The 25,349-nt window shown below is 47.1% G+C and overlaps 1 protein-coding gene across 2 annotated transcripts in view; it reads left to right on the top strand.

Moving 5' to 3' along the window:
* ahr1b (aryl hydrocarbon receptor 1b) overlaps window positions 1-25,349 on the top strand; it is a 159,620-nt gene that overhangs the window by 6,838 nt on the left and 127,433 nt on the right. The window lies entirely within an intron of this gene.

The raw sequence follows: 25,349 nt of genomic DNA, 5'->3' as shown, positions 1-25,349 counted from the left end.
AGGCACTGATGGACTGACATTGCACAGCTTCCAGATGCACATTGAAATGCTCCACTGAAGGAGAGATATTGCTACAGCAGATCAGAATCCATGTAAGTACCTGGCTTTTGGTGCACCCTTATCCAATGGGCACCCAAGCCTGTTACATTTCTCATCTGCAATCTTCAATATGAGCAGAAATCCTTCAATCTTTGGAGCTGGATGTCAGAAATGAAAGGAAGTAGCTTAAGAGTTCATGTTACCCTTGGTGTTAGAATCCCCACTGTGTGGATACAAGCCATTCAACCCAACAAGTCCACACTGACCCTCTGAAGAGCATCCCACCCTGTCCCTACAGCTCTGCGCCCGCCCATGACTAATCGGCTTAGCCTACACATCCCTGGATGCTACGGGCAATTTAGCATGGCCAATCCACCTAATCTTTGGACTGCGTGAGGAAGCCGCAGCACCGGGCGGAAACCCTTGCAGATATGGGGGAGAATGTGCAAACTCCACGCAGACAGTCACCCGAGGGTGGAATTGAACCCAGGTCCCTGGCGCTGTGAGACAGCAGTGCTAACCACTGAGCCTAATTTGATAATCAGAGCAGTGAGAACATGAGCTGTCGGCCATATGAAGCATTGAAGTGAACAGGATAAATTATTTTATGGTCAAGGTAGATAAATGCATGAGGGAGAAAGAAATGGAAAGATGAGCTCGAGAGAGGTCAGAGAAAGTTACGTGGAATAGAAACCTCAGCATAAGCCGTTGGGGGTAAGTGGCCTGTTTTTATGCTGAGTACTTCTTGAAATTCTCAAACCTTGCTATGGATGTCAAACCTTTCTTAATATGCTTTCAACCCAATCTTCTTTCGTCAGTATTCGATCAGCACTTTTGTACCGTGGATCTGAATTTATTTTGTGAACTTAATCCTCAAAATCTCTTTGCTCAACTATGATTCCTCGGCCATGGATAATTCAAAAATGTTGCTTATAACCTATCCCCGATCAAGCCCATCTCATTGGTCAATCCTGTGCCACTGAGTTAGGGTGGCTTAAATACTTCAGCATCTCCGACTGGAAATGCATTCTCATGTTTTCGTCTTTCATGGGGATGAGGGGGAAGCCTCAGGAGAAACCAAGACTGTTTCAAAAATAAGTAACAGGACAGAGTGTAAAGAAACAGTCAGGATTGCGACTTCAGGTACTGCAGATAATGGCAAAACTATAAAATTACTCTGTATGTAGAATGAACTTCCTGAGGAAGTGGTGGATGCGGGTACTGTTACAATGTTTAAAAGACATTTGGATAAGTACATGGATTAAGAAATGTTTGGAGGGATATGGGCCATACTCAGCTAGGCGGGACTAGTTTAGTTTGGGATTATGTTCAGCATGGACTTGTTGGACCAAAAGGCCTATTTCCATGCTGTATGACTCTAGAGACCCTGGAGACACTGAGCCATTACAGTATTGATCACATTTAAGATTTTGTCTCATCATTGCTACTCAGAGTGCAAAATCATATTTGTGGTTTAATTGTGTTCCAACCATATCCTGAGCAACATATCCCAATTTGTTCTGGTTCCAGATGGATACTCCTGATCATTATCCTGAATGTTAATCAGGAATGTACAACTTCCTCTTCGCCCACTCCCTCAGTTGGTCACCACAACTTTCATTAACGAAAGACCCCTTACCTCATGGATACTTTTCTCTCTGACCCAAATGGTCTTATACTTTAAGAGAAGACCGTTTAGTCAGGTTTCTTGAGCTAACAAAATTTGTGAATTACTAAACTTGAGAAGAAATAGTAATGCAGCGTAGAAACGCAGAGTCAAATGATTGAGAGTTCAGCAATCAATTTCGAGATTCTTGGTTTAACAGGGCAGTGAAAATGCTGTCATTCTGATTCTGTTTGTTAAGGATTAAATTCCAACATGCAGATAGAGTATCCCTTTTGTTTTACCTGTAGTGCAGAGACATTTAAAATGATTGTTCTCAAGGCAGTGGCCCTTAGAGCACTTTAGTCCATCCTGTAGGATGTCCAGGCAGTAATGGTCACAGACCAGTGTTCTTGCAGTCAGTTATTAATCCCTTTTTCTGTACATTCCTGGAAGGCTGTAACATCATATTCTGCATTATCTTCCATTACCCTGAAGAGCTTATGTAAGGTATGACTTGTCTAGTAAGCATTCAAAACAATACTTTTCACTGTAGCATGGTACATGTGACAATGAGAAATCAAGTCAAATCACAATCTGAGACTGGTACAGTTGAGAATGGAAGCCAGTCAAACAATCAGGGCAGGCAGGGACAGGTCGGACTAATAAATTAAACTGCATTTATTTCAATGCAAGGGGCCTAACAGGGAAGGCAGATGAACTCAGGGCATGCTTAGGAACATGGGACTGGCATATCCTAGCAATTACAGAAACATGGCTCAGGGATGGACAGGACTGGCAGCTTAATGTTCCAGGATACAAATGCTAAAGGAAGGATAGAAAGGGAGGCAAGAGAGGAGGGGGAGTTGGGTTTTCGATAAGGGATAGCATTACAGCTGTGCTGAGGGAGGGTATTCCTGGAAATACATCCAGGGAAGTTATTTGGGTGGAACTGAGAAATAAGAAAGGGATGATCACCTTATTGGGATTGTATTATGGACCCCCTAATAGTCAGAGGGAAATTGAGAAGCAAACTTGTAAGGCGATCTCAGTAATCTGTAAGAATAATAGGGTGGTTATAGTAGGGGATTTTAACTTTTCAAACATATACTGGGACTGCTGTAGAGGAATGGAGAGGAATTTGTTAAGTGTGTACAAGAACATTTTCTGATTCAGTATGTGGATGTACCTACTAGAGAAGTTGCAAAATATGACCTATTCTTGGCAAATAAGGCAGGGCAGGTGACTGAGGTGTCAGTGGAGGAGCACTTTGGGGCCAGCGACCATAATTCTATTAGACTTAAAATAGTGATGGAAAAGGATAGACCAGATCTAAAAGTTGAAATTCTAACTCGGAGAAAGGCCAATTTTGATGGTATTAGGCAAGAACTTTCAAACGCTGTTTGGGCGCAGATGTTCGCAGGCAAAGGGACGGCTGGACAATGGGAAGCCTTCAGAAATGAGATAACGAGAACCCGGAGAAAGTATATTCCTGTCAGGGTGAAAGGGAAGGCTGGTAGGTATAGGGAATGCTGGATGACTAAAGAAATTGAGGGTTTGGTTAAGAAAAAGAAGGAAGCATGTGTCAGGTATAGACAGGATAGATCGAGTGAATCCTTAGAAGAGTATAAAGGCAGTAGGAGTATACTTAGGAGGGAAATCAGGAGGGCAGAAAGGGGACATGAGTTAGCTTTGGCAAATAGTGTGAATGAGAATCCAAAGGGTTTTTACAAATACATTAAGGACAAAAGGGTAACTAGGGAGAGAATAGGGCCCCTTAAAAATCAGCAAGGTGGCCTCTGTGTGGAGCCACAGAAAATGGGGAAGATAATGAACGAGTATTTTGCATCAGTATTTACTGTGGAAAAGGGCCTGGAAGATATAGAATGTTGGGAAATAGATGGTGACATCTTGAAAAATGTCCTTATTACAGGGGAGGAAGTGCTGGATGTCTTGAAACGCATACAAATGGATAAATCCCTAGGACCTCATCAGGTGTACCTGAGAACTCTGTGGGAAGCTAGCGAAGTGATTGCTGGGCCTCTTGCTGAGATATTTGTATCATCGATAGTCACAGGTGAGATGCCGGAAGACTGGAGGTTGGCAAATGTGGTGCCACTGTTTAAGAAGGGCGGTAAGGACAAACTAGGGAACTATAGACCAGTGAGCCTGAAGTCGGTGGTGGGCAAGTTGTTGGAGGGAATTCTGAGGTACAGGATATACATGTATTTGGAAAGGCAAGGACTGATTAGGGATAGTCAACATGGCTTTGTGCGTGGGAAATCATGTGTCACAAACTTGATTGAGTTTTTTGAAGAAGTGACAAAGTTATTTGATGAGGGCAGAGTGGTAGATGTGATCTATATGGACTTCAGTAAGGCATTCGACAAGGTTCCCCATGGGAGACTGATAAGCAAGGTTAGATCTCATGGAATACAGGGAGAGCTAGTGTTCTGGATACGGAACTGGCTCAAAGGTAGAAGACAGAGGGTGGTGGTGGAGAGTTGTTTTTCCGACTGGAGGCCTGTGACCAGTGGAGTGCCACAAGGATCGGTGCTGGGTTCATTACTTTTCGTCATTTTGATTTTGATGCGAGCAAAAGAGGTACAGTTAGTAGTTTTGCAGATGACACCAAAATTGGAGCTGTAGTGGACATTGAAGAAGGTTACCTCAGATTACAACAGGATCTTGATCAGATGGGCCAATATGCTGAGAATTGGCAGCTGGAGTTTAATTCAGATAAATGCGATGTGCTGCATTTTGGGAAAGCAAATCTTAGCAGGACTTATACACTTAATAGTAAGGGCCTTGGGAGTGTTGCTGAACAAAGAGACCTTGGAGTGCAGGTTCATAGCTCCTTGAAAGTGGAGTCACAGTAGATAGGATAGTGAAGAAGGCGTTTGGTATGCTTTCCTTTATTAGTCAGTGTATTGAGTACAGGAGTTGGGAGGTCATGTTGCGGCTGTACAGGACATTGGTTAGGCCACTGTAGGACAATTGCTTGCAATTCTGGTCTCCTTCCTATCGGAAAGATGTTGTGAAACTTGAAAAGATTCAGAAAAGATTTACAAGGATGTTGCCAGGGTTGGAGGATTTGGGAGAAAACCGGAGCACCCGGAGGAAACCCACACAGATATGAAGAAAATGTGCAAACTCCACACAGTCAGTCACCCAAGGCTGGAATTGACCCTGGGACCTGGTGCTGTGAGGCATCAGTGCTAACCACTGAACCACTGTGCTTCCCCTAAAAGAGACCTAAGGGGCAACTTTGTCACACAGAGTGTGGTATGTGTATAGAATGAGTTGCCAGAGGATGTGGTGGAAGCTGGTACAATTGCAACATTTAAGAGGCGTTTGGATGGGTAAATGAATTGGAAGGGTTTGGCAAATGGGACTAGTTTGGGTTGGGATATCTGGTCGGCCTGAACGTGTTGGACCGAAGGGGCTGTTTCTGTTCTGTATATCTCTCTGACTCTATAAATCAGACATGTCTGCAAGAGATATCTTTCTACTGAGCAGGACATAGTCACCCACTCATTATTGCTTCTTTGTAAGTCTGTCTCTTTTTGAGGTTTTGTTGACACCTTACGAGGAGAAAGTGAGGTCTGCAGATGCTGGAGATCAAAGTTGAAACTTTATTGCTGGAACAGCACAGCAGGTCAGGCTGCATCCAGGGAACAGGAGATTCGACGTTTCGGGCACAGGCCCTTCTTCAGGAATGAGCAGAGAGTGTTCAGCAGAAGAAGATAAAAGGTAGGGAGGAGGGACTTGGAGGAGGGGCGTTGGAAATGTGATAGGTGGAAAGAGGTCAAGGTGAGGGTGATAGGTCGGAGTAGGATGGAGGCAGAGAAGTCAAGAAGAAGACTGCAGGTCAGGAAGGCGGTGCCGGGCTGGAGGGATTCGGCTGAGACAAGGTGGGGGGAGGGGGGGATGAAGAAACTGGTGAAGTCCAAGTTCATCCCCTGTGGTTGGAGGGTTCCCAGTCGGAAGATAAGACGCTCCTCCTCCGACCGTCGCGTTGTTGTGGTTTGGCGGTGGATGAGTCCAATGACCTGCATATCCTCGGTGGAGTGGGAGGGGGAGTTGAAATGCTGTGCTACAGGGTGGTTGGGTTGGTTCGTCCGGGTGGCCCAGAGGTGCTCTCTGAATCGCTCCGCAAGTAGGCGACCTGTCTCCCCAATATAGAGGAGGCCACACCGGCTGCAGCGGATGCAGTAGATGATGTGGGTGGAGGTGCAGGTGAATCTGTGGCGGATATGGAAGTTTCCTTTGGGGCCTTGGAGAGAAGTGAGGGGGGAGGTGTGGGCGCAAGTGTTGCACCTCCTGCGGTTGCAAGGGAAGGTGCCGGGAGTGGAGGTTGGGTCGGTGGGTGGTGTGGATCTGACAAGGGAGTCGCGGAGGGAGTGGTCTCTACGGAAAGCTGATAGGGGAGGGGAGGGAAATATATCCTTGGTGCTGGGGTCTGTTTGGAGGTGGCGGAAGTGACGGCGGATGATGCGCTGTACATGGAGATTGGTGGGGTGGTAGGTGAGGACCAGTGGGGTTCTGTCCTGGTGGCGGTTGGAGGGGCGGGGCTCAAGGGCGGAGGAGCGGGAAGTGGAGGAGATGCGGTGGAGGGCACCGTCGACCACGTCGGGGGGGAAATTGCGGTCCTTGAAGAAGGAGGCCATCTGTGTTGTACGTATTTTGAACTGGTCCTCCTGGGAGCAGATGCGGCGGAGACGAAGGAATTGGGAGAATGGGATGGCGTTTTTACAGGGGGCAGGATGGGAGGAGGTGTAGTCCAGGTAGCTGTGGGAGTCGGTTGGTTTGTAGTAGATGTCCGTGTTGATTCGGTCGCCTGAGATAGAAACAGAAAGGTCTAGGAAGGGGAGGGAGGAGTCCGAGACTGTCCAGGTGAATTTGAGGTCAGGGTGGAAGGTGTTAGTGTAGTGGATGAACTGTTCAACCTCCTCGTGGGAGCACGAGGTCGCGCCGATACAGTCATCAATGTAGCGAAGGAAAAGATGGGGGGTGGGGCCAGTGTAGTTGCGGAAGATGGATTGTTCCACATATCCTACGAAGAGGCAGGCATAGCTGGGGCCCATGCGGGTGCCCATGGCTACTCCTTTTGTTTGGAGAAAGTGGGAGGATTGGAAAGAAAAGTTGTTCAGGGTGAGGACCAGTTCGGTCAGTCGAAGGAGGGTGTCGGTGGAAGGGTACTGGGTGGTACGGCGGGAAAGGAAGAAGCGGAGTGCTTTGAGTCCTTCGTGATGGGGGATGGAGGTGTACAGGGACTGGATGTCCATGGTGAAGATGAGGCGTTGGGGACCGGGGAAGCGGAAATCCTGGAGGAGGTGGAGGGCGTGGGTGGTGTCACGAACGTAGGTGGGGAGTTCTTGGACTAATGGGGACAGGACCGTGTCGAGGTATGCCGAGATGAGTTCGGTTGGGCAGGAGCAGGCTGAGACGATGGGTCGTCCGGGGCACCTTACGAGTATGACTTTCCAAAGGCTTCACACAGAAATCTGCCAGTCATTGAATTTACATCCAGAGTGGGCTTATTTCTGTAACAGTCCTGTATAAAATATCATACATTTTGGAATAAAAGTAAAGAATGTCTGTCAATATTTTCGCATTCTGATCCATCATCCCAACAATTACGACAAAGGTTGGCAACCTATAACTGGAAGGTTGCCACAGGGATCAGTGCTGGGACCAGGCCTATTTACAATACACATTGACTGGATGGGGAAAGTAAATGTTCCTCAGCCAAGTTTGCAGATGACTCAAAGAAAAAGGTGGTACGTTGACAGAGGGATCGAGGCAGATGAAATAAACATTCAGAAAGTCTTGGCTGTTGGAATATAATGTGAGTCCATCATCTGTATCCATTGCTTCTGTGATCTATACTCTGTATCTGTCATTTCCTCACCTGTACGCTTATCCATCCTTTGCCACTAGTACTCTGTATCCATTACTCCCTTACCTGAATTCTTATCTGTCGCTCCTTCACCTGTACTGTTATCTATCGTTCTGTCACTAGTACTCTGTATCTGTAGCTCCCTCACCTGTACTGTTATCTATCGCTCTGTCTGTAGTACTCTGTATCCGTAGCTCCCTCACCTGTACTGTTATCTATCGCTCTGTCACTATGACTCTGTATCCGTAGCACCCTCACGTGTACTGTTATCTATCGCTCTGTCACTAGTACTCTGCATCCATAGGTCCCTCACCTGTACTGTTATCTATCGCTCTGTCACTAGTACTCTGTATGTGTAGCTCCTCACCTGTACTGTTATCTATCGCTCTGTCACTAATCCGCTGTATCTGTAGCTCCCTCACCTGTACTGTTATCTATCGCTCTGTCACTCGTACTCTGTATCTGTAGCTCCCTTACCTGTACTGTTATCTATCGCTCTGTCTGTAGTACTCTGTATCCGTAGCTCCCTCACCTGTACTGTTATCTATCGCTCTGTCACTATGACTCTGTATCCGTAGCACCCTCACGTGTATTGTTATCTATCGCTCTGTCACTAGTACTCTGCATCCGTAGGTCCCTCACCTGTACTGTTATCTATCGCTCTGTCACTAGTACTCTGTATGTGTAGCTCCTCACCTGTACTGTTATCTATCGCTCTGTCACTAGTACTCGGTATCTGTAGCTCCCTCACCTGTACTGTTATCTATCGCTCTGTCTGTAGTACTCTGTATCTGTAGCTCCCTCACCTGTACTGTTATCTATCTCTCTGTCACTAGTACTCTGTATCTGTAGCTCCCTCACCTGTACTGTTATCTACCGCTCTGTCACTAGTACTCTGTATCTGTAGCTCCCTCACCTATACTGTTATCTTTTGCTCTGTCACAACAACTCTGCATCCGTAGCTCCCTTATCTGTCCCGTTATCTATCGCTCTGTCAGCAGTACTCTGCATCCGTAGCTCCCTCACCTGTACTGTTATCTATCGCTCTGTCTCTAGTAGTCTGTACCCATAGCTCCCTCACCTGTACTGTTATCTATCGCTCTGTCACTCGTACTCTGTATCTGTAGCTCCCTCACCTGTACTGTTATCTATCGCTGTGTCACTAGTACTCTGTATCTGTCGCTCCCTCACCTGTACTGTTATCTATCGCTCTGCCACTAGTACGCTGTATCCGTAGATCCCTTACCTGAACTGTTATCTATCGCTCTGTCACTAGTACTCGGTATCTGTAGCTCCCTCACCTGTACTGTTATCTATCGCTCTGTCACTAGTCCTCTGTATCCGTACCTCCCTTTCCTGTACTGTTATCTATCGCTCTGTCACTAGTACTCTGTATCTGTCGCTCCCTCACCTGTACTGTTATCTATCGCTCTGCCACTAGTACGCTGTATCCGTAGATCCCTTACCTGAACTGTTATCTATCGCTCTGTCACTAGTACTCGGTATCTGTAGCTCCCTCACCTGTACTGTTATCTATCGCTCTGTCACTAGTCCTCTGTATCCGTACCTCCCTTTCCTGTACTGTTATCTATCGCTCTGTCACTAGTACTCGGTATCTGTAGCTCCCTCACCTGTACTGTTATCTTTTGCTCTGTCACTACTACTCTGCATCCGTCGCTCCCTTACCTGTACCGTTATCTATCGCTCTGTCAGGAGTACTCTGCATCCGTAATTCCCTCACCTGTACTGTTATCTATCGCTCTGTCACTAGTACTCTGTATGTGTAGCTCCCTTTCCTGTAGTGTTAACTATCGCTCTGTCCTTAGTACTCTGTATCTATAGCTCCCTTACCTGTAGTGTTATCTATCGCTCTGTCACTAGTACTCTGTATGTGTAGCTCCCTTACCTGTAGTGTTATGTATCGCTCTGTCACTTGTACTCTGTATCCGTAGCTCCCTTACCTGTGCTCTTATCTATCGCTCTGTCACTAGTACTCTGCATCCGTAGGTCCCTCACCTGTACTGTTATCTATCGCTCTGTCTGTAGTACTCTGTATGTGTAGCTCCTCACCTGTACTGTTATCTATCGCTCTGTCACTAATCCGCTGTATCTGTAGCTCCCTCACCTGTACTGTTATCTATCGCTCTGTCACTAGTACTTTATATCTGTAGCTTCCTCACCTATATTGTTATCTATCGCTCTTTCGCTAGTACTCTGTATCCGTAGCTCCCTTACCTGTACTGTTATCTATCGCTCTGTCACTAGTACTCTGTATCTGTCGCTCCCTTACCTGTACTGTTATCTATCGCTCTGTCACTAGTACTCTGTATCTGTCGCTCCCTTACCTGTACTGTTATCTATCGCTCTGTCACTAGTACTCTGTATCTGTCGCTCCCTTACCTGTACTGGCACTGCCTCAACTATTGTCCATGTCCATCACTCCTTCACCCCATTTGTCTCTTTTGTTTTTCTTCAAAATATGACAAATGTTTGTATTATCAGTGTTTCTGCATTATTATAAAGTTTTCTATCTTGGAAAAATACAGACAGATGCTGAAATGTAGTTTATATTTGTAAAAGGAACACCATGCTCTGAAAACTAAAATATGTAAGTGAAAAGACTTCATCACCCACTAAGTACGAATGAACATTGTTCATCGTAACTGTTTGTTTGGATTAAGAGGTAAAAATGATGCTTAAGATTTCAAAGGATAAATATGTATCTCCTGCATCTTGATTAATCTGCATTGAGTAGACAATCATTAGGTTCAGAATCTGTTGGAAGGTGAGTGTTAATATCTGGGCTCGGAGGGTTTGAGTGAGCTCTGAGATTTAGAACGTTACTGTTGGAACACCAGGAAGGCAGGTGAATGCCTTGAATTCTTCTCACAGTCAACTATACCCAGTACCAGGAAGAATATTCTAAACGGTTAGTCTCAAGTGCTTTGCTTCTTTATATTATTTGTCATTATCCTTTGTTGGCATCTATCATTTCCACTTCAGTAAAAGATTCCCAGCGGGAACTATTCAAGATGGAAACCACAGCTACCCATTGGCTTCTTCTTGCTCCAAAACATTGCATTTTGTGCCTATGAAAGATTAAAAGTGATTAAAGTACAATTATGAGCATCGGATTTCAAAGGAATCAGTTTGAGGTGTAATTTAGCCAACTATTAGTTTTAATGTTCTTGACAGTTTAGCCGCCATTACAATTTTGTTTGTTAAGTGAGTCCAGATGCTGCACGAGAAGGAATCTGAATTGTGAAGGATTTCCCTCTCCTGCCTTGCTCTCCTGTGAGAGGGGCAAATACCGTGCTTGACGTGCGAAGGCAGCTTTGGCTGTTTGCACAGCTGTCCATGCATCTCCCCTTGACCAGACTGTGCTGTCAGAGCTCTGACTTAGGAGGAAGGTCTCTCCCCATGATGGAGTTTTGTGCAGTTTGATGTCGCCTGCCTGGTCTGGAAGCTTCAGCGGAACGCTCATTGCATTTGGCCGTCCTGAGGTGTTTCAGATGCTGAGTTGACAAAGTCTGATGCTCCTACACAGATGCATTGTTGTTACACAAGGTTTATTCAATTCTCAGGGTGGCTAATGTTCAAAACATAAAGCAACTTTTCGGTTTGTCATATTTTTCACTGGTACTTTCTGGATTAATTTTGATGTTAGTGTATCCAATGTTTAATGCGGGCAATGGGTCTATAGATTAATTTCAGAGTAGACACAAAAGATGGGACATTCTGAATAACCTGGATGTTTATTTCTCTTCCCTCCCTTCACACCCACTTCCCAATCCCTTCGATCCATTTAGTCCTGATTGGAATGTAGTTCTTGACTGGCACTGCCTCAGTGTCCCACTGCCTCACTGTCCCACTGCGTCACTGTCCCACTGCGTCACTGTCCCACTGCGTCACTGTCCTACTGCCTCACTGTCCCACTGCCTCACTGTCCCACTGCCTCACTGTCCCACTGCATCACTGTCCCACTGCATCACCGTCCCACTGCCTCACCGTCCCACTGCGTCACCATCCTACTGCCTCACTGTCCCACTGCGTCACTGTCCCACTGCGTCACTGTTCTACTGCCTCACTGTCCCACTGCCTCACTGTCCCACTGCCTCACTGACCCACTGCATCACTGTCCCACTGCATTACTGTCCCACTGCATTACTGTCCCACTGCATTACTGTCCCACTGCATCATTGTCCCACTGCATCACCGTCCTACTGTCCCATAGCATCACTGTCCCACTGCCTCACTGTCCCACTGTCCCACTGCCTCACTGTCCCACTGCCTCACTGTCCCACTGCATCACTGTCCCACTGCATCACTGTCCCTCTGTCCCACCGCCTCACTGTCCCACTGCATCACTGTCCCACTGCCTCACTGTCCCACTGCCTCACTGACCCACTGCATCACTGTCCCACTGCATCACTGTCCCACTGCATTACTGTCCCACTGCATTACTGTCCCACTGCATTACTGTCCCACTGCATTACTGTCCCACTGCATCATTGTCCCACTGCATCACCGTCCTACTGTCCCATAGCATCACTGTCCCACTGCCTCACTGTCCCACTGCCTCACTGTCCCACTGCCTCACTGTCCCACTGCATCACTGTCCCTCTGTCCCACCGCCTCACTGTCCCACTGCATCACTGTCCCACTGCCTCACTGCCCCACTGTCCCTCTGTCCCATTGCATCACCGCCTCACTGTCCCTCTGTCCCACCGCCTCACTGTCCCACTGCATCACTGTCCCACTGCATCACTGTCCCAATGCCTCACTGCCCCACTATCCCTCTGTCCCATTGCATCACCGCCTCACTGTCCCACTGCCCCACTGTCCCATGGCCTCACGGCCTCACTGTCTCACTGCCCCATTGTCCCACTGCCTCACCGTCCCACCGTCCCACCACCCCACTGCTTCACTGTCACATCGCCTCACTGCCTCACTGTCCCACTGCCCCGCTGCCTCACTGCCCCACTGTCCCATTGCCTCACCGTTCCACCGTCCCACCATCCCACTGCCCCACCGCTTCACTGTCGCATCGCCTCACCTCCTCACTGTCCCACTGCCCCACTGCCCCACTGCCCCACTGTCCCACTGTCCCTCTGTCCCACCGCCTCACTGCCTCACCGTCCCACTGTCCCACCGCTTCACTGTCACATCGCCTCACCGCCTCACTGCCTCACTGTCCCACTATCCCACTGTCCCACTGCCTCACTGCCCCCCCATTGCCCCACTGTCTCACTGTCCCACCGTCCCACCCGCCCCACCGCTTCACTGTCGTATCGCCTCACTGTCCCACTGCCCCCCCACTGCCCCACTGTCCCACTGCCTCACTGTCCCACTGCCTCACTGTCCCACTCTCCCACTATCCCACCGTCCCACCGCTTCACTGTCGCATCGCCTCACTGCCCCACTGCCCCATTGCCTCACTGTCCCTCTGTCCCACTGCCTTACCACCTCACCGCCTCACTGCCTCACCACCTCACTGCCCCACTGCCTCACCGTCCCACCATCCCACTGCCCCACCGCTTCACTGTCGCATCGCCTCACTGCCTCACTGCCTCACTGTCCCACTGCCTCACTGTCCCACTGCCTCACTGCCCCACTGCCTCACTGCCTCACTGTCCCACTGCCTCACTGTCCCACTGTCTCACTATCCCACTGCCTTACTGCCTGCCTCACTGTACCAGTGCATCACTGACTCAGTGTCCCACTGCATCATTGCCTCACCATCCCACTGTCTCACTGTTTCACTGTCTGACTGCCTCACTATTGCACTGTCTCATCGTCCCACTGCCCCACTGCCCCACTGCCTCACTGCCTCACTGCCTCACTGCCTCACTGTCTCTCTGTCTCACTGCCTCACTACCTCACTACCTCACTTTCTCACTGTCCCACTGTCTCACTGCCTCACCATCTCACTGTCTAACTGTCTAACTGTCCCACTACTTCACTATCTCACTGCATCACTGTCTCACTGCCCCACTGCCCCACTGCCTCCCTGTCTCACCACCTCAGTGTCTCACTGCATCACCACCTTACCCCTGAGTGTATGACCCCAGAGAGTGGATTGTTTGACCATGGTGTGAATTCTACTTCTACTTGGATGACTGACATCCGTTTCCTCATCAGGTAATCAGCATTTAGGTTCTGACATTACTGTTTGAGTATCCAATGTTGAAGTCTGCAGCACAGAAATGAGTCATTTGGTCCAATACCAATGTTTATGTTGCACAGAAGCCTCCTCCCAGCACCTCTTCATCATTATGTGCTTATCCAGTATCTTCTCAAAACCACCTCGGTTACTCCCCTCACCATCCCACCTTCTCACGATCATCATAGAATGATTTCATAGACTCCCTACAGCACAGAACAGGCTATTTAGCCCATCGAGTCCACACCGACCTTCCAAAGAGCATCTCACTCAGACCCAGCCCCCTACCCTACCCCTTTAACCCTGCATTTCAAATGGCTAATCCATCTAGTCTGCACAACGTTGGACCTGGAGGGAACTCACACAGGGAGGGGAGAATGAGCAAACTCCACACAGATGGTTCCTCAAGGGTTGAATGGAATCTGGGTCCCTGCTGCTGTGAGGAAGCAACGTTAGCCACTGAGCCACCATGCCTCTGAGATGAAACATATATTCATATATTCTGATCTTTTCGCCAGATAAGTCGATCCTTCAATCCAACTGAGTTTGAAACAGTGAAGATTTTCACTCATATGGAAGGTCATCAGTCAGTAACATAACATGGCTTTCATAGTCCATCAGACAAGATGTGGGGTGAACCCAGGGCTTCCGCAGTATCTGTGACTCAGTCTACAGGGACATTGTTTTTCCTCACCCAGAAAGACAAAGAAGTCTTTCCAGGAAAAGCATAGCGGCTGCTTTTGATGAGCAATTAGGTATATAATTTACAGCAATAGGAATTAAATTGGCCGCCTAAAATTGACAGTCTCAAATCTGATTATCTCAGAAAAGAGCAACATGCTTCCGAGACTTTTGATCTTGCGCTTACCAGAACAGGTGCAAGAGTTGCTAAATCTAAAGAATTGCAACAATTTATGCTGCAGGGGAAAAGAGTGCTCATTGGTTGGCAACTTGACTTTGATTGGTTGAAGCATTGCCATAGAGAATGTAACGGGGAGCCACAAGGAGCCATCTCTCCAAGACACCAGGTTGTTCAGAAAGATAGCACGGCATGAACATATTCCTTTTTATTGTGAAGTACCAGTTCCTGTCAAGAACATATGTTACCTTTAACAAATGGAAATGAGCCAATTTACAAGCGCGACATATTATCTTCAATTGGTTGTTAGTGTAGCTGTTCGGGATTGTTTGACAAAAGCTGTCCAGCCACAGAATTACATCTAACAGTAGGTATTTTATGTCAGGCTTTTGCAAGTTGGATGAGCAAGGTATGGGCTTTGCCTACTCTGACAGCTGGAATGTCCAATCTGCATCCCAAGCATCTCACCAGCGTGAAAATTCATAGATCTTATCTCCTGTAGAATAAATTGATTTAACTGTTTGAAATTTGAAATGCTTGTTTCAGAAGACAGAAAATGTCTTTCGGGTAAAATGTTCTGTGAATATTCTTGATAGTCTGAATCTAATTGAGATAATGTGCAGTCTGTATTAGAGTTTGAATGTTTGTTGTCCCTACTGCGGCTTGCAATGATGTGTTGATTACCTGAGCGCGGGTGATTAAGAGGCTGTTTTGTTGAATACTGTATGCATAGACCAGTGTGCTCGAAATAGGAGTGCTGTCATCACATCTCCAAAAGTCAGTTGCCAAGAATCCACGTTTCTGATTGTTTTTGTTTAAAATCTAGTGTCCGAATGAGTGGATGCCTTAGTACTCAGCAACACAAGGGCTGGTTTACAACTGAGAGATAGTGTCATCAGCAGGGAATGTTGGCTGTGAGTTACTGTCCTGACAGAATGATTAACGTGCATACTGTCAGTAAGATGAGGTATTGGTTTTGAGAAATCACCAATTCAGCAAGTGTGAGGGAGCTGGACGAACATCAGTAGAGATCTGAAGATAATTTCCCTTCCAGCAATATTGCGAGGATATTGTGGGCAGGTGTTCTGGACTAGGGTCTCACAGTGTGCCAGAGGTCACCCATCGAGGGCAGGGGTGAGATTGGCATTGGCAGAATGTTAATGTTTCAGACCGTCATTGTTTTGCCTTGACATGTGTGTCCAACATCAGACAGAAATGGTGTCTGCTGGGAGGTGGCTGATAGAATGGGTTTGTTGTCATAGCTGATGAGGTAACTCAAAACCATAGACAAGTAATATTCACCTGAATTATTGAAGCTGACAGCTCTGAGGCAGGTGGATGAAAGTCAGGAGAGATGCAGCTGCAGTTGCGAAGGAGCAGAATATTTTGAACTCTGGCGGTATACCAATCGAACTCTCTCCTGCCATAAGATTCAGTAACTTGCCACACTCTCCTCCTGTCAACATCTTGTCAGTGTTGATTAATGGGAAAGATGCCACCTTTGAACGCCAACCCACCTCCCGGGTTCAAATATAGCAGCAGAAAGGTATTGGTGTCATGGTGACTCCACATGGTAAGCATTAAGCTGAAAGCTCTGTTGGCTGATGATGGAACCTCGGTCTCTCCCGCAGTTGGAAGCACTGACATCTGTCTGCTGTGGAGCATCGTTCAATTTTTAATGATTCGAAGCTGCTGTTTTGAGAAGGAAGTTGAGTTATCCCAGTGAGAGGTTGGTAGGGAATGGTGATTAACCAATATGTGTAATACTCCCTTGTCAGTCTCGTTCCATTCCAGGATCTCATTCTTTCTCCTGCACTCCTCGAAAGCTGCTGATTCAGCGTACCCCACTCAGAGCCAGAGTCTGTAATGAGTAAAAGAACGGCCTGCTGCTGATATTATTGCAAATGCTTTTGCGTTCTTCAGTTGTTTTGCTTTCACATTTGCGAATCCAGTCTGATAAATCTCCCTGCCTTACAACCTCTACCCTCACCTCCCGAACCCTCTTTTAAAGTTCCATCTCTTTGATGACTCATTTGATCAGATTTATTCACTCACAGGCCAGTCAGCATTTATTGTCCATCCCTAATTGCGCAGAGGGCAGTTAGGAATCAACCGCATTTCTGTGGGTCTGGAGTCACATGGAGGCCTGACCAGGTAAGGATGGCAGTTTCCTTCCCTAAAGGACATTAGTGAACCAGCTGGGTTTTTCCAACAATCGATAATGAATTCACGCTCATCATTAGACCTTGGTTCTGGATTCTTTATCTTTAATTGAATTCAAATTCCGCCATCTCACTTCCCAGCCTGTGCAGTGGCCCGATGTGGAAATGCTAAGGTGTTTTGTCGGGATGTTTGGAGGAGCTCAGAGGCTGGGAAATTGGCAGGGAGTGACTCACTTCCTGACCCATTTTCCTGCCACTGTGTGAATCGCTGAGATCCAGGCGCAGCAGCAGCTTCCGGCACTGAAAGTCCATGTGTGATTGAGTGGCCGTGCCGCTGAGAGGGAATTATTCCTGACTGTCCTTCCGCCAGCAGCAAGGCGCATGTCCGGAGTGTGATGGGATAATCCCCACTCACCCCGATGGTTGCAAACAGCACGACAACATCCAGGACAAAGCAGCCCGCTAGGTTGGCACCACGGCCACCACCTTCAACGTTCACTTCCTTCATGGCTGGAGTGGTGACAGGGGCATGAGCATGTGCCATCTATGAGATGGCATCTATGAAACCAGCAAGGTTCACCAACACCCTCCAACCTCTGTCACTCACTAGGACAGGGGCAGCAGGCATGTGGGGATATCACTGTCAGTACAGTCCCCTCCAAGCCACACATTACCCTGGCTTGGGACTACGTCACCGTTTCTTGCTGTCACCAGGTTAAGATCTTGGAACTTCCTTCCTAACAGCACACTGGGTGTACTTACACTTGAAAGAGTGCCGGAGTTCAAGAAGGCAGCTCACCACTATGTCCTCCAGAGCCTTGAGGGATGGGCTACAAATTCTGGCTTTATCAGTGGTGTTCGCTTCCCATGAAAGAATATAAAAGTAGTGGTTCAGCAACTCCTGGCACCATGAGGACCATCATCCCCGGGCAGTGTTCAAGTACTTGTCTAGAAAATGCCTACGTGCAATTTTTTTATTGCCTCATTGGTGGAGGCTTGTACCTCTGTTGTTAGTACAAACTTCTACAGTATGTGTGAACACACAAACACACACATACGCATGCACTCACACACTCTCTGTCTCACACCCCCACACCACACACACTCTGTCTTGTACACACATATTCTCTGTCTCATACATACCCACACATGCCTGTGCACACACTCCCTCTGTCACACATATGCACGCATACTCTCTCACACACATACACACACACACAGCACACACTCTCTCTGTCTCACACACTCACACATGCAAACACTCTTTCTCATATATACATGCACGCACACTCTCACACATGCACACACACTCTGTCTCATACACATGCGCGCACACACTGTTTTTCTCTCACACACGTACACACATGCGCACACACATGCATGCACACATACATACACATGCACACCCAACGCACACACATGCGCGTGCACATATACACACACACACACACACACACACAGGTCAATGTCTATGCTTCCAGCTTCAGATTTGATGATTTGCCTTTATCCTCCCTCCATTGAGTGATTGCATTTCTTTAAGTAGGGAAAGAATGTAATCCCTTCGGTTTTTAACAACGGGAGTACTGTAATCAAGAAGGGAAGTGTCTTTAAATTGTCCCAAATCTAACATCAGAGACTGGACAATAAGATTACTGAAAGTGTTGCAGATCAAAATCCAAATCAGAAACTCTCAAATTTCCTGTATTGAGCTTTGTTGGAAGCTTTGGTTAAAAGTGAACCTTCCGTTGGTTTTATAGGTGAAGTGTTCAACTTCCTCCATTCTGCAGATTCCCAACTCTTCTTAGATGGCCCACATTTTCACAAAAATTGGAAGCTATTCCACTTTGCGACGTGGGTGCTGGGGTGGACTATAAAGAACTGCATGATCTTTGTGGCTTTACAACAGGATGAATGGTCACAGGCTTGAGGTTGTGTGAGACAGACATGGGAAGCATTTCTTAGAGACTGAATGACAATGAGGATGATACCAAGAAGGTTAGGAGAGAGAGGGACTCTGGTCCCATTTATGAGCCATTCAGATGCTGCGCTCTGGTGAGAGTAGGGTTAGGTTTGCACAGATAAACTCAAATGGGCTTTGAAAGATTGTTTTGATTCAAATCTCCTGCCAGAACCAAATTAGTCCCATGTGAAGCACTCTTAGAAGTCAATGTCTCGCACAGAGGGGGAGAGACATTGAAGTGAGGGATTGGGTCTATTGCCACAGCAACCACAAAGGTGATTGAAGGGTTGGAAACAGTAAGGATTATGGATGCTGGAAGCAAGAGTCAATAGATGTGGAGCTGGAAAAGCACAGCAGGTCAGACAGCATCTGAAGAGCAGGAAAGTCAGCGTTTCAGGCCAAAATCCTTCATCAAAACTTAAGGGGATGGGAAGCCCAAAAGTAAATAGAGGGAAGGGGGCAGTGGGAAGGGTGGAGTGGATAGGTGAGTAGCAAGATGGACAGGTTAGGTCAGGGCAGGGAGGCGAGGAGCTGAATATGGCATAAGGCTGGGGGGTGGAAGGATTTTGAAGCTGGTGAAGTCAATATTGAGACCATTGGGCTGTAAGCTCCTCAGCTGAAATCTCAGGTGTTGTTCCTCCAGTTTGCGTTTGGCCTCACTGTGACAGTGGGTAAAAACAAGGACTGCAGATGCTGGAAACCAGACTCTGGATTAGAGTGGTGCTGGAAAAGCACAGCAGGTCAAGCAGCATCCGAGGAGCAGGAAAATCGACGTTTCGGGCAAAAGCCATTCATCAGGAATAGAGGCAGATTGTCTGCAGGGTAGAGGAGGCCAAGGATGGAAATGTCGTCAGGGGAGTGGGAGGGGGAATTAAAATGGATGGTCGGGTTGGTTGATGTGTGCAGAGTGCAGATGCTTGATTGGAGGGTTTCCTCAAAGATTTAAATGGGATGGATTAAAGAAGTAAAGGGAGTCAGTGATGGGGATCATCAGGTTCAAATCCTCACTGACAAAGGAAATTAATTCCATGTGGAATAGAAGTTTGGAATCCTTTTTGAGCCCTCTGTGATCTTTTGTGTGCACTCTGTCAACCTGTGTCTGTGCTGCATGAGTCGCCTGGGCACTTTGTGATTTGTCTGTGTTCTCTGTGATTTGCCTCTGTCCTCCCTAAATCTACATGTCAATTATGTTAATTACACCGTTTAAATAGATGGTTGATGGACATGATTTAGATTAGAACTGAGAATGCACTATATATAGAGACTGCTGGGACATTGTGAGTGCAGCTATGTAATTTTGCAATCTTTAAATACATGTATATGCAGGACAAAAGTTTACATCTAGTTTTATACTGGCCCTCTGGGCTAGCATTAACATTGTGTGTACTCTGAGACGCTGCGTGTCCCCTGTGCGGTCCGACCATGTGCTCTGACTGCGTTGTCTGACTGCGTTGTCTGACTGTGCGCTCTGACTGTGCGCTCCGACTGTTTTCTCCGACTGTGCTGTCTGACTGCGCGGTCTGACTGTTCGCCCTGACTGTGCACTCTGAGCGCTCTGACTGTGCTGTCCGACTGTCTATTCTGACTGTGCACTCCGACTGTGCGCTCTGAGATGTCCGACTGTGTGGTCCGACTGCGCTCTCTGACTGCGCGCTCTGTCTGCGCTCTGACTATGCGTTCTGACTTCGCTCTGACTGTGCGTTCCGACTATGTGCTCCAACTTTGCTATCCAACTGTGTGCTCTGACAGTGCTGTCTGACTGTGCACCTCCGACTGTGAGCTCCGACTGTGCTGCCCTTCTGTGCACTCTGACTGTGCACTCTGACTGTGCTGTCCGATTGTGCTGCCCGACTGTGCACTCTGACTGTGCACTCTGACTGTGCTGCCAGATTTTCAAATGGGTGAATTCTTGCATTTTTAAAGACAGAGAGCCTGTATTGGTGATGGTCTGATGATTGTGTTGGAGAATGCTGGGATAGTGGGATCTGGCAGTGGTGTACATTGGCCGATCACGGGGGTGGTGGTGGAGTGAAGTACCCCTGCTCCGTTAGTCCTTGAGCAGAGCTGTAACCTTCTGCAATCTGGCAGCTTTAGCAGTCGGCACATCGCATTGAGGTGTCAGCTCTGCAAATTGCTCCTGCTTGCAGCAACTCACTGGGTCAGCCTTTGCATCTTTCCCTGTTTAACATCCATCCTCCTGTTGTGGGAAGGTAATAGTACACGATCACCGTGCTTCTCTGGGTTAGTCAATAGACTGCCACTGTGTAGGTCTTACAATGTTCAAGCCTCAACTCTCCCTGGCAGCTCACCAGTATATATCCTGAATTCATGACGTTCTTCATTTGCTTGCATGGAAACATGGAAATGAATGCAATTATTTATTTTTAACAATCTGCACCTTTTACCTCATTTCTCTCCTAATTTCATTATGAAACAGAACCAAAACTAACTGCGTTTAATTTCCAAACTTGGTTATAACTGACTCTTCCACAGTAATCTCTCCAATGCCCATTCTGCTGGTTTAAACCAGAGTAAAGACCTCACCGCACTGTTCCCTGAGAACTCCCAAGGTCAGGGAAAGGATTGAGTAGGTGATGCATCAAGTATCTTGTATATCACTTTGATAATGTAGCTTAGGCCCAGCCTGTCACTACCATGAGAGGCTGAACAGGATGGGACTCATGTCTTGAGAAACCTGAGGGCCAAGGGCTTTTGATCTGATCAGGGTTTTTGAAATTCTGAATGTGTTTTATAGGGTAAGCATAGAAACTAGGAGCAGGAGTGAGAATTCAGCCCTTCACGCCTGCTGCACCATTCAATACAATCATGACTGATCATCCAACCCATTACCCTGATCCTGCTTTCTCCTCATACCCTTTGATCATTTTCGCTACAAGAACTTGGCAAAGTTTGAAAACAAGTGAGCCATATGAAATAGCCACTAATAAAACCAACAAGTCATTCAAGAGAAATGTCTTTGTGCAGTGTGCGTGAGAATGCGGGGCTCGCCACCATAGGGAGTGTTGTATAGATATACAGTATTTAAGACGAAGCAAGATAAATCCAAGGCAGGAGGGAACCTGGTGCTGGAAGTGAGGACACTTCTTTGGGGCAGCAATGCCGGATTCATTCATCGCCGAATTTTGAAGGAGCTTTGGAATTGGGATGTGGCACCAATAGGATTTGAAAATCACCCTGCTGGGGAAGTCATCTCAGGATCCCATTGTCTCTGAGAGAGCTTGTAATTTTCAAAGGGTCAGTGGAGAGATCAGGGCCCAGTCATTCGGACCACACAAGTGCCAATAAGACAGCATCTCACCATCACACCCTGACGTTTGTGACAATGCTGTCACTTTAACACGGTTGTTTTGCCCTTCGGTTTTTTTTTTAAGAGAGGTTGTAAAGGCAGAGGTGCTGAGGGGTCTGGGAAAGAGCCTCTTTAACAATGGCAGGGTAGTGGCCAGTCCTCCCAGTTCAGGTTTGTTCTGGTTTGGTTTAGCTGTGGCCGTCAGAAAATGCTGGAGTCCAGGAAAGGTTCCAAACTTCAGCAAATGATTCCTGACTGACTTTCTGTTTGAAATCTCTCTTTGGAAGTTGTTCCCTCCTGCCTGTAAGAATCTGTGTTTCAATTTATCTTTTGGCCACGGGGTGTGCTTACGGGATATTACTGATTGGAACGGTCCTTTGTTGAGTTGTTGTATCGGGTCAGTTTTCCAGTAGTTCAGCTATTCTAAATTCTGTTTTCCTTTGTTCGTGTTTCAGCTGTAGTGTTTAAATAAATTTTGTTTTGCTTAAAGCCGAGTGGTTTGACCAACTGGACTATCCCTTTCACATCTGCCTTTAAAATAAGAAAAGTTAGGATCCAGGCTAGATTCTTAAAATACTTTGACGAGGTCTAGCCTGGTCCTTAACACATTCAATGGAGTTACCATCACTGAATCTCCCACTGTCAAAGTCCTGGGGCTTACCATTAACCAGATACTGAATTGGACTCTCCATATACTTCCTGTGGCGACAAGAGCAGGTCAGAGGCTAGGAGTTCTGCAGCAAGTAACTCACTTCCTGATTCCCCAAAGCCCGTCCACCATCTACAAGGTGCAAGTCAAGACTGTCATGGTATAGTCCCCACTGGCCTGGATGGGTGCAGCTCCAAGACACTCAAGAAGCTTGACACCATCCAGGACAAAGCAGCCTGCTTGACTGACGCCACATCCACAAACATCCACTCCCTCCACCACCGAAGCTTGTAGCAGAAGCGTGCACTATCTACAAGACACACTGCAGAAATTCACCAAGGCTCCTTCGGTAGCACCTTTCAAACCAATGATTGCTACTACATGGGAGCATCACCATCTGAAATTCCCCTCCATCATCCTGATGTAGAAATATATCGCCGTTCCTTCACTGTTGCTGAGTCAGAATCCCGAAATCCCCTCAGTAGTGGCATTGTGGAGATCCCTTCACCAAATGGGCTGGAGCAGTTCAAGGAGGTACTTATTACTACCTTCTCAATAGCAACTGAGGAGCTCACAGCAATTGCTGGCCCAGTCACCACTGCTCACTTCCCTAGAATTAATTTAGAAATGTAAGTGAGTGTATGAATTCTGCCTGTGATATACCATAAAGAATACGAGTGAGCCGAATGGCTTTTTACATTATGGTGGTCATTATGGTCACTATTATTGACCCCAGGTTTGAATTCCAGATTTATTAACTGAATCTAAATTGCTGTGGTAGGATTTGGACCTGTATCTCCATAGCATGGTCCTCGGGGTTACTAGTTCAGTGGCATTATCACAACGTCACTGTGTCTGTGGAGATAAATTCCCCTGTTGCCCACCACTGTGTCTTCATTAGGGAAAGTAGAAGGGAAATAGTCATTAGAATTGAGGTATAACCTCAACTGCCACAAAAGGGGAATTCTCGGACACATTAATGCTTTTTTGCCAGCCTTTTAGAATAAGGATAAATCCTGCACGTCATGATGTTCTGCTCTGGTGACATTGTGAATGAGGAGAGTTGTCCAGAGTTTAACATTCTAGTGACTGGCGCCACCTCTCCCTGAAGCACCTGCCAGGGAGTTCCAGCAGTTCCAGCAATACATAACGAAAATTAATGTGACATATTGTTACAACTTTCTGAGCGTCTAGGACCCCTGGGCCACTGCTTTCTCCCGCACTCCCAACCCCTTAAACTGTAATAACAATGGTTTTAAACTGGCTTTTTCCTTGTTTACAATCCACATGGTGGGGGTTTGGGTTCTAACTGGTATGCCAGTCTTTCAGTCTGGCAGTGCAGGTACACAGTTAATATCTGTGATATGGAAAGTACAGTTGAATCTGTGCCGTTTGTAGTCAGACTCCTGATATAGGTAGGGTGCCTCTGCGCATCTGTCTCTTTCTTTCACAGAACAGAGAGAAATCTCTTGAAGCAGTGATATGCTGTTTCATGAACACCCAGCTGGGCAAACTCTCGCGTTTTTGTGTTTATGTAACACTTCTGCATCTTAACAACATGTTGCTTTGCTCCGAAGTTGGTGACAAAATAAAATCCCCAGCCTGGTCTTTCTCACTGGGGCTCTTTATCCAGGGTTCCAGGTGTTGGTTTGCACAATGGGCTGATGTAGAGGCATTTGGGGGTGTGAGGTTTGCACACTCAAGTTTCATTTCCTGTCAAAAGTGATAGTAAAATGGAGGACTGATAAAGATGGAAAAATCACATTCCAGTGGAGGACTGTGTTTGACGATGATCTGATGGTTAGTGGATCAATGCACCACCCATTATCCCACTGAGTTATACTTGGCAGCATAATCGTTCATTACCAGGAGGTATTTATTCCTTCTGGGGAAGAGGAGAAGATTTAAGGTGGGGACTGGGAAGTCAGCTATGGTTACATGAATTGAGTGTGAGTCACTAGCTCTGTATAAAAGGTTTGCCACGACAGTCAGTAGGAACACAGGCTGAAACGGCGATGTCTGAGAGGGGCAGGGAGGAGTGCTACGTTGAAATTTGGTACAGAGGGCAAAACAGCTGCTCCTTCTGATAGCTTTTTGTCAGCTTCCAGTGGCTGGTGAATATTGTTATTTTGTTTCTGCACCAGGATTCATCTGTGGAAGCCTGAAGAACAGCGACGTTGAACTTGAGATGTCCGCTCATTTTCTCTCTCCATGGATGCTGCCAGACCCGCTGAGATTTTCCACTATTTTCTGCCTCCTCATCTAACAATGCAGCGGTCCCTCAGCCTGACCTAGCTGCAATGCTCAAATCCACCAGTGGAGCTTGAAGCCACGACCTTCTAACTTGGATTCGGATTTTTCCCGCTGATCTGAGCATTAATATGCAGCAAGGAATGGGAAGGACTGTTTCCCAGGCTCTTTGTGGGCTGCATCAAGTTAATGAATGGGCTGATCTCCACTCACACAGATTTTAATGTAAAGCTTGAGCTGCTGGTTTATACTAGTGCACACTCGCTCAGTCCGGCCTGGTTTCTTGGTGTGTGTGTAGCCTGTGGCGTTGCAGGATTCACAACGGGTTGGTGAGATCTCCTCCCTCCTTGGGTGAATTGCTGGATGCTGTCCAGTCTTAAAGGGCTGTGCTGTTCAGTTCAAGGTGGAGTCGCTTGGAACTTTTTTGGATACCCTTTCTAACTGAGATTCATAAC

The sequence above is a fragment of the Chiloscyllium plagiosum genome, unplaced genomic scaffold, assembly GCF_037043375.1.
Source record: "Chiloscyllium plagiosum isolate Xiang-an unplaced genomic scaffold, Cpla_swu_hap1 HiC_scaffold_7, whole genome shotgun sequence".
Taxonomy (NCBI): domain Eukaryota; kingdom Metazoa; phylum Chordata; class Chondrichthyes; order Orectolobiformes; family Hemiscylliidae; genus Chiloscyllium; species Chiloscyllium plagiosum.
This window is presented reverse-complemented; position numbering and strand designations above follow the sequence as displayed.